This window comes from Limulus polyphemus, unplaced genomic scaffold, assembly GCF_000517525.1.
Source record: "Limulus polyphemus unplaced genomic scaffold, Limulus_polyphemus-2.1.2 Scaffold344, whole genome shotgun sequence".
Classification (NCBI taxonomy): Eukaryota; Metazoa; Arthropoda; class Merostomata; order Xiphosura; family Limulidae; genus Limulus; species Limulus polyphemus.
Window position 1 is genome coordinate 321280 of NW_013665954.1, and position 10295 is coordinate 331574.

The following is a 10295-nucleotide window of genomic DNA, read 5'->3' on the forward strand; positions in this document are numbered from 1 at the left end:
AGTGTACTAGAGTTCGCAGGCGGACTCACTTGAGAGTAAATACACGAAGGTTGGCCATTTTCTAAATATTTTGTTTCACAACGATGACTGTTTCCATAATACCGTTATTTATCAATTGTATTACTATTTATTGGACAACTAGACGAAGGGAATTTAGTATTTTCAACCAGAACAACACTTTATGCGACACGTGAACTAAACGGCTAAATGTTCAGGCCTAACCGTCGCTACTTTAACACTGCTGACTAAAGGGAAGGCAACCAGTTATCAGCTTCGGCTGCCTACACCTTTACTCCTACTAAATATCGACAGTGATTGTCAATTTTATGACGCTCCCTCTTCTAAAAGTGCGAAGCGTGTTCACTAGTATATCGCAAATTCAAACACAGAATCTTCTGATATCTAGCCCGAAACACTAATCACTATAACACGCCTAGACGAAGGGCATACCAGCCTGTGTTATAACCTCCTTTTGACAAATGTAACCCAATGTATTATTAACAAATAGGTTAGCTAGTAGTTTTTGATTGGTTGTTACCCAAGTACATCTGTGCAGTTTTATATTATGGTAGATTTGAGGTAAATTTTGCTTCTTTATTCGCAGTAGAGGTGACGCTAGTGTTTTTTGTTAGGTTTGTAGATTTAGCCATTTTTTTTATTGGTGTAAGCGGTTTTGGTTTTTTTTAATCATCGAGAGAAATATTATAAATCTTAGTGATAACCGTGATTTCTTGATCTAACTGGTTTATGATATTTTGGCAAAAATTCTTTTGCGTGTTTCATGAGTTGAAAAGACAGGTTTTCCAGAATTATAATGTTCTTATCATGAAGGCCTATATTGTGGTAGGAGCTTTGAGCCTGGTTGATAAAAAAATCATATTTGTTCTGTAACTTATTGCGCAGAGATTCGGCGCATGTAAGGTTTTTGGTTCACTTCTTGGTTAGTTTACGAATTTTTTGAAAATACAGGTTCTCTTTCAACCACTTACATCAGAGTGAGTAGGCTTAAATTGAAAATAGGAGTCACATAAAGCACCAAAGAACGATTCAGAAATTGATTGGTTACTTATAAGATTTTCACTAGTTGTTTTGTTAGGGAGTGCTGGGAGACAAAACATGGGAGATCAGTGATGCTAGGGGACTTAGTTTTCTTTAACTGTAAGGTAATAATCAAGGTTGAGACTTAAGTTTAAAATCGTGGAATTAGAAGATCAGTGGGGGATGGACTCAAGATTGACAATGTTATTACTAGAAGTAATATAAGAAGAGTTGTGAACTAAGGACTCAAAAGTATAGAAGGACAAAAAATCAAAATTGAAAATTTTACCCCTGATGAAGGAAAATACACTTTCCGAAAGTACTCGGGTTGTTGGTTTTTTTCTTTTTTTCACTTGCATGTATGTATAAGGATTCCATTTAGTGCCCCCCCCCCAGTGGCACAGCGGAATGTCAGCGGACTTATAACGCTAGAAACCGGATTTCGATACCCGTGGTGGGCAGAGCACAGATAGCCCATTGTGTGTTTACTTTGTGAATCTATATAAAACAAAATTGTTTCGTATCTGTTAAGGACTATTGTGTGCATCTTTTCTCTGTGTATCAACTTAGTCATCTGAAGCTATATCTCAAGTGTTAAAAAATATATATTGTTGGGTATGAGTGAAAAAGAAGCTAAGAAGAAATGATCCCTTTATATAAATGGTTCTAAAATGTTTGTTTGCGTGTGTGTGTGTGTGTGTGAAGCTTCTGTAAGCAATAACGTAATAAAACAAATGAAAAATAAGTTTTGTTCGTAAACTGTTTGTGCTAACTTTTTAGATACAATAAACACAAGAAAATTAAATACAAGATACTTGTAAAATTTTTATGTACTGCGAATGTCCAAAACAGACAGAGATAAGTGCACGGCACCTTCCACCACTGTATCTGTAAGCAGAAAGAAAAAATTGGCACTAATTTCAAACCCTAGTTGCTTTAAAATAGGGTTTATAAAGAGTAAATCGCATGTTGTGCCTTAGAACAAACGCATTGTCATTGCTGCATGATTGAACTCGGTGTAATCGTCTCTTTGTTGTAACCAAGTCATCCTTTACGCTTAACAAGATCTTTAGATTGGGTATTTGCGTGCTCGGTTTTAGCATTTCAAATACGCACATACACGGGAAATTTTAACCACAAAATTTTATTTTTATTCTGATCTGTGTACAAAACAATTTACTACGTGGAGCGGACGAAACGCGGACTTGTTTTGTTTTTCCTGTTCTTTTATACAATTATTTTTTAATTCAACATCTTAAGCAAGGAACTATAAATCACATTTATAAAAAAAAACAATAGGACTGATGTGTATTGGTCTACATCATATTCGTCAAAATGCCACAATGCTTTCTAGCTCATCTAAATCTTTCAAATTATTTTTATATTAGAAATAAAGATCCCACGCCCCCAGTGGAAAAGCGGTAAGTTTCAATACTTGTAGCGTTAAAAACCGTACTTCGATACCTGTGGTAGGCACATTACCCATAACCCGTTGTGTACTTAACAACAAACAAGCAATGTACGTCTAAAAATATGTTCACGTACATACAACCCCAACTAATAACGTGGGTGTCCCTCCCTCCTCCACATATGCAACCTCAATGTTTTTCCTCTACATGAAGTCGGTCATGTCTGCGTTAACTAAAGATGAAAAGACCGGGGAGTGTGTAAAGCAGTTTGTTCACAATAAAATCTATTAGGTTAACAGTTCAGCTTCATCGACGTGACCTACATTTCGAAATGTTAGATGTTGGGGATTTACCGAACAGTAACGTTTCGGACACGTGGTGATCGCGCGCGCAGAGGTGTTTAATATCACGATTTGTTACTTTATTTTTTGTGTTTTGTTTTGTTTTTCACTCCTCTGTTCTTTTGACACAGCTCACTGAACTCACGGTGGTTACAGTTCGACTGTGACCTGATTTCACTTTCGTTCGGCGACTACGAAAGCAATACAGGTTTTTAGAAGAGGTAGACCCCTTTTTTTTTCTTTTGCAAACCAAGTTTGTAGCGGGTAATATGGCCGCTTAACTAGCCAATCGGTGTATAAGACACTCGCCCTCTAAACCGTCATGCGATTTTAAACTTAATCAACCAAAAAAAGTTGATATCTGATTTATGTGTATTTCAAAAACGAACTGACGTCTTTAAATTAATTTTCGTTTGTCAGAAATCAAAATATCTTATTATTTATTGTTGATTTGCATATTTAGTACTGATAAATAACTTAATAATTAACATTTAGCTTTAGTTGTCTTTTCATCATACGACGACCTTGCAAGGTTACTGTAAATCGCTAAAAAACCTTTCAACATTTTTTATACTGTCATCATAAGAAGACGCCTGTACTAGGTTATTTTCTACAGTTCCATCCTCAAATTACAGATTCCTTTTTATATACTGTTTACTGGTAATGGCGTCAATGTATATACAGAAATGTTATGTTTTTTACCTGTTAAAACACTTAGAACACATATAGAACTGACACAAACTTACGTAAAATAATTTATTTTAGATGTAAGCTATACAGGGGATCACACTAGTAATTAATTAAGTTGAGTGTGATGTTGATCGTATTTATGTTTAATATTTTGTGTTATTAGGCACCCGGTAGGCAGTGGTGCACCTATACTTAAACGAATATAAATATTCACTTTTGCAAGGACCTGGACTCACAGCGAATGGAGTATTAAGTTTTCATTATGTTTTTTGTTGTTGTTTTTTTAATGTGGATATTTTAAATATACTGGGATCCGGTTAGTAGCAACACAACAAATATGTTTTTAAATGATTTATAATTTGTTATAATTCATTCAGTTGCTGAAAAAATTCAAGTTTTCTTTTCGAGTTAAAGATGATAATTTCTCAGAATTCTTGCTTCTGTAACACAAACATTAGATGATAGCAGTGTAAGTCAACGTGACTTACGTATTAAGTTTTCCAGTTAAAGAATGTCTAGTATAAGGAGAATAATTGAAAACATATCCCAGGTGGGTAAAATATGTTATTTAAACTCTAATCCCAGGTGGGTAAAATCAGTTATTTAAACTCTAATCCCAAGTTGGAAAAATCAGTTATAACTCTAATCCCAGGTGGATAAAATCTAATAGTCATTGCTTTGATAGACTGGGTAGGAGGAGGGCAAAAAGCGTAAAACTAGGCTGCCTAACAAAATAAGTTGATCTGGCTGTACACATGTTTTAAATTATCAAAATGTGTTTTAGTTCATACCGAAGTATCAGCGGATGTTTATAAGTATTAGAGTTTAAATAACTGATTTTACCCACCTGGGATTAGAGTTTAAATAACTGATTTTACCCACCTGTCCAACAAGTAAATTTCCTTGTTTTTTAAATCACAATTATTCTCTTACTAGATAACTTCAGTTTCCAGTCGTGTGTTCCTTGATCACTAATTAACAGTCTTTTCTGGCAACCTTCGAAAGATTACTTTTAACACGAATCATCTTAAATCTTGTAAAATGAAAAATAAGTGTACCATGAATAACTGAGGGCTATCTGTGCTAGCCACCCTAATTTAGCAATGATAGACTAGAGGGAAGGTGGCTGACTAACTGAGAATAGCTTAATGTTATAGTAATTGTGAGATATTAAGAATGTATAACAATATGTCAATCATGCGAGACGAGACCTCTCCGTCCAATATATAGGGCCCATCATGCTGACTGGGATACGGTAGACACAGTAGTGGTTGGAAAGCTGTGTACATTATTAAATTGTATGGACAACAACAGTCAACAAAGTGGTGGTTGGAAAGCTGTGTACATTATCAAATTGTATGGACAACAACAGTCAACACAGTGGTGGTTGGAAAGCTGTGTACATTATTAAATTGTATGGACAACAACAGTTAACACAGTAGTGGTTGGAAAGCTGTGTACATTATTAAATTGTATGGACAACAACAGTCAACAAAGTGGTGGTTGGAAAGCTGTGTACATTATTAAATTGTATGGACAACAACAGTTAACACAGTAGTGGTTGGAAAGCTGTGTACGTTATTAAATTGTATGGACAACACCAGTTAGCACAGTAGTGGTTGGAAAGCTGTGTACATTATTAAATTGTATGGACAACACCAGTTAAGGTGTAAACTAAATTAAGTTGGTGAAGTGTAATTTTTATCAACTTTATCCGAGATATTTACAAATCAGAATTGCAAAAATAATTAATAACACACTGTTGATTATTTATTTTAAAACCAATAATTTGATATTATTATTTATATTTACTCCGAAGAACTGGTGAGCCAGCAAGATAGTCTTATTATCCCCGGATAATCAAGCAACTATAGCGTAACGGGAGAAAACTACATTCATTATTTTGTTTATTTTTTTTGTTGTTAAGCATAAAGCTAAACAATGACTATTTGTTCTGTGTCCACTATAGATATAGAAACCCGGTTTTTAGCACTATAAGCCTTAAGAAGTACCGCTGAGCCATTGTGAGGGGAGGGGGTGGCAACTACATTAGTAATTCTAAGAAATTATGAGTGAAAGTAAAGCAGAATGTATAACAATATATCAACCGCAATATATCTGCTATATCCAGTACGACAGTCCCAAATATTGCCTTTAGCAGTTGTAAACTAGGGTTGGTCGAGAACATGTTCTTTCCTCCATTTCCGACGCCTATGATAAAACAAATTGAAAGCTTGTGATTAAATAAATCTTTATTACTTGGTGAAAAACGAGCTTGTTAACAATGTTTGGCCCTGAAGCAACATAAAACGGCCTCATTTTCAAATAAAAAAGGAAAATGGTGTGTGTTTTAGACAAACTACGCCATTCTAAATCACTCTTAGGACAAGTATAATATTTTATTTGTATTTTTCAGAACAGAATACTGATATTGTCATCCCATCAATCTTCCGTCCTCAGAGCAACACATATACAGCGTGATATATTTTGCTCTTTCTCACTTTGTTTTTTTTCAACAGGAATTGCTCTCTGGTGGCACGGCGGTAAATCTGGGGACTTATAACGATAAAAATTAGGTTTCGATATCCGTGGTGGGAACAGCACAGATATCCCATTATTTGTTGTTGTTTTTTTCTCAGTGTTTAATTTTATTGGTATTATCAATTAGGTTTCGATATCCGTGGTGGGCACAGCACAGATATCCCATTATTTGTTGTTGTTTTTTTTTCTTCAGTGTTTAATTTTATTGGTATTATCAATTAGGTTTCGATATCCGTAGTGGGCACAGCACAGATATCCCATTATTTGTTGTTTTTTTTTCTCAGTGTTTAATTTTATTGGTATTATCAATTAGGTTTCGATATCCGTAGTGGGCACAGCACAGATATCCCATTATTTGTTGTTGTTTTTTTCTCAGTGTTTAATTTTTGGTACTTATAAGTTTCCTCTGCCTCATGGAGTTTCCAATAAAACTCCAAATTTAAACTTGCTTTTGACCTCTAAGTTACAGCTAGCTTGTTTGTTTCTAGAATTTCGCGCAAAGGTGCTCGAGGGCTATCTGTGTTAGCCGACCCTAATTAGAAATGATAGACTAGAGAGAAGGCAGTTAGTCAACAGCACCCACCACCAACCCTTTACCAACGAATAGTTACTGTCACGTTATAATGCCCCGTGACTGAAAGGGCGAGCATTTTCTGTGACGGGATTCGAACCCTCGACCCGCAGAATGCGAGTCGAAGCCCCAACGTCTAAGTAAGCTCATGTCATGGCAGATAATCTTCCTCTTCTAGCCGGAGTTCACGTTTAACAATAAATATTAAAACAAAACAAAAAAAAAAGAAAACCGCGATTGAAAATATTTGGAGAAATCAACACACAATATATTTCAATTGAAAATTATGAACTACTGATCATAAAGCTCTCGCCTTTGGAATATATTAACAGAAGAAAAAAAATCAATAAATCATGAAAGATTTCCATGTGCAAAGTGTCCATCATTCATTCCAGATTTAAGAGAAAGCGTAGAACAATGTTGAATAGCATTTAAGTGTAATACTTTGGAAAAATTGGCTTGATGTTTTATATTTTTGATGACCATTTGGAACGTGCTTGAGCTCAGATTCTCATTTCACAAAGAAGTTCTAGTTTCTCTATGCAACATTAATTAGACCGTATAAACAGTACCTACTACTTCAGGAAAGAAACATGTATAAGGGTTTGCATTAATTTATCAGTTTGCATCAACCAGAAATCATCCACGCCTGAAGCGCTTAATCGCATATTACTAAGCTACGACTTGCCTAACTTAGCAAGGTTAGAGCAGAATGTAGCACAAACATTAGGGACCATCTCTTTATTAAAGTAATTTCTTCCCCTACTCTACTCTATTGCGAAATCGACATTAATGTTTTTGTTTGTTTTCTTCAATTTTTTTTATTCGCGTATTTGAAGTCAGCCTAACGGGTGTTTTGAACATACAGATAATTATCTACTCTAAAGGTGGATAACAATTTTCTAATTATAGTTTAAAAAGTTAGATATATTAGAGCATGTATATAGAAGTTGACTGGTGTTTTTTAAATTTTACACAGTTTGAAAACCGAAAACAAAAGTTTGCATCATTTCCTAAGTGTGTTAAATTCTGGTATTTTTTTCATTGTTTAAAAAAAGTGTTACTAACAGTATTAACCTAAGGTTTGCCCTTGCTATCATACACTGTATGATACTTCATCATCACATCATGTGATATAAATAATCTATCGTTACTCCCTCGTCATCATGTTGTACAATAGTTTATCACCATCATATCATCGTTACATCCTATGATAATTCATCAATATCGCATCGTGCATTAGTTTATTACCGTCATATCATCATTAATCCCGTAGTAATTCATTCTTATAGTGTTTTGCTATAGTCTGTCACCGTCATATCATTACATTCTGTGGTACTTCATCATCATCATCATCATTATGTTGTACAATAATTTATCAATATTATATCATCATTACATCCTGTGGTAGTTCATTACCACCGTGTCGTGAAGTAGTTTATCACCATGTTATCATCAGTACATTCTGTGGTAGTTCATCATCATTATGTTGTGCAATAGTTTATTACCAAGATATCATCGTTACATCCTGTGGTAGTTCATCACCATATGAATTCAACCATTTTCTATGTAAAATACACAGAAGATTCCAGTGGTAGTTATTGGGATTAACTGTAATATTGAGGATATTTTTGTTTAAAATTTGTTGTGTGCTTTATATGTTTTTTCGGATCCTGTAACCAATAAAGTAAAAAATGGACCCCTTCGAGAATTCTAAAATTAAAATGTTTCGTTTCCCTTTTTCTTTCTTTTTCTTTTTGAAGGGGAGGACATGACTGTTTTTATTTGAGAGGGGGCTATAGGGATCAGCATAGCATACGTTGTACAAAAGTATTTTCATCCTGGTGGACCCACTGTTGTAAAGAATGAGTGGATTAATTTCCTGTTCAAATGTTTGGTGTTTGAGTTTTTTTAAATGGCAAGTACGTGAATTTATCCGTTTTAATTATTCATGCTGACATAATTATTCTTCTCAGTTCCAAGCTCCTAATAACAAACAAAAAGCGTATATGACATTTTCAAATCTTTGTTCGTCGGTCTTTCTAAAGTTATCCTACTCCGCCACAGAAATCACTGCTCAGGACCATGAGTCATCCCTCTTTCTGTACTTACCGCACACACAACACACATATTGTAACGAATCGTGTAGCGATACAGCTGAATAAAATATAGGTTAACAAATCCATTGTTCCAAACAACGCAAAAAGATTTAGAAGTATTATACCTTACAATGAATTTCTCGGGGGAAAAGTAAAACTTACTCAACCCATGTTTACAATATGGACTCTAAAATTTTGATTACTGTTTCCATTGAAAAGATAAATTACAAGTAAGTGAAACCTCTTTGGAATTTTTATTTTCTATTTAGCACTTTGTTTTTATAATTTGTACACTTCCGCTCAAATTTTCAGTTTAGTAATCCTGCTTTCGAAAGAAATAAATGTAAATAAGAGTCATTTTTAATAGTATTTTAAGTTTTAACATTAATTTAAATAATTTGTTAGGTTTGTTCGTTTATTTGTTTCTTTTTAAGTACAAAGCTACACAACGGGCTATCTGTGGTCTACCCACCACGGGTATCGCAACCCGGTTGTAGCGTTATAAACCTACAGGCTATGCCACTGGGGGCTAATTATTAGGAAATAAACAAAACAGAGTGCATTTAACAATGGCAGTAGATATTTTTACAGATTTTTTTTTTTCATAGGCAATTTATAAAATGCGATTACATATATACACACATATATATCACACGTTGTTGTTTTAGCGCAAAGCTATACAATGAGCTATCTACGCTCTGTCCACCACGGGGAATCGAACCCATTGATTTTAGCGTTGTTAATCTGCAAAACTACCGCCGACACACCGGGGGACAAAAGATTGACTGTCGCTCTTATAGCGCACACACAGCTCAAAGTATGGGGAATACTTTCTTGCGTCTCACGGATTCGAACCAGGCTCGCCAGATCCGTAATCCAGAACAATTTATCCTACGATCCTAGTTTATTTGTTGAGTATTTTAGTTAATTTACGAACACACTAACAGTATTCAGTTTCGTTCTGTGTATTATGACCACATCCTTATTATGTATGAATTACTAGATGAAATAACAAAGATAATAACAAACTCCTGCACTAAAGTAAAAGCTAATGATCCCCTCAAATCATCCCTAACTAGAAGTCTGAAAGAGTTTAGGTATAATTTATGAATACTGGAATAATCGATGTTATCATAATTTATATTCAAGAGCTTCGAAGTTGTGTAATCCTTTAGTGATTGTTTGTTTGTTTGTTTGAATTATGCGCAAAGCTACACGATGGTTATCTGCGCTAGCCGTCCCTAATTTAGCATTGTAATACTAGAGGGAAGGCAGCTAGTCATCACCACCAACCGCCAACTTTTGGGCTACTCTTTTACCAACGAATAGTGGGATTAACCGTAACATTCTAACGCCTACACGGCTGAAAAGGCGAGCATGTTTAATGTGACGGGGATTAGAATCCGCGACCCTCACCACCTGACCTAGTCGGACCCTCTATTAGTCAAATCAGTTGTTTCACACATTAGCGTTGAAGTCATAAAATGAGCCACACAACATATTTCTTACCACATACTCAAAGGTTATAAGACAGAAATACATTATTAAAATGTGCTGAGGAAGACATGGGCAATTTTCTGCCTCTTTCTTGGTCAAGCTTGATTTC

At 34.9% G+C, this 10295-nt stretch overlaps 1 protein-coding gene across 1 annotated transcript in view; it reads right to left on the minus strand.

Annotated features, from left to right (window-relative positions):
* The window catches only part of LOC106457545 (dual oxidase-like), a 93109-nt gene that overhangs the window by 82427 nt on the left and 387 nt on the right, over nucleotides 1–10295 (minus strand). The gene's annotated exons all lie outside the window — the stretch shown is intronic.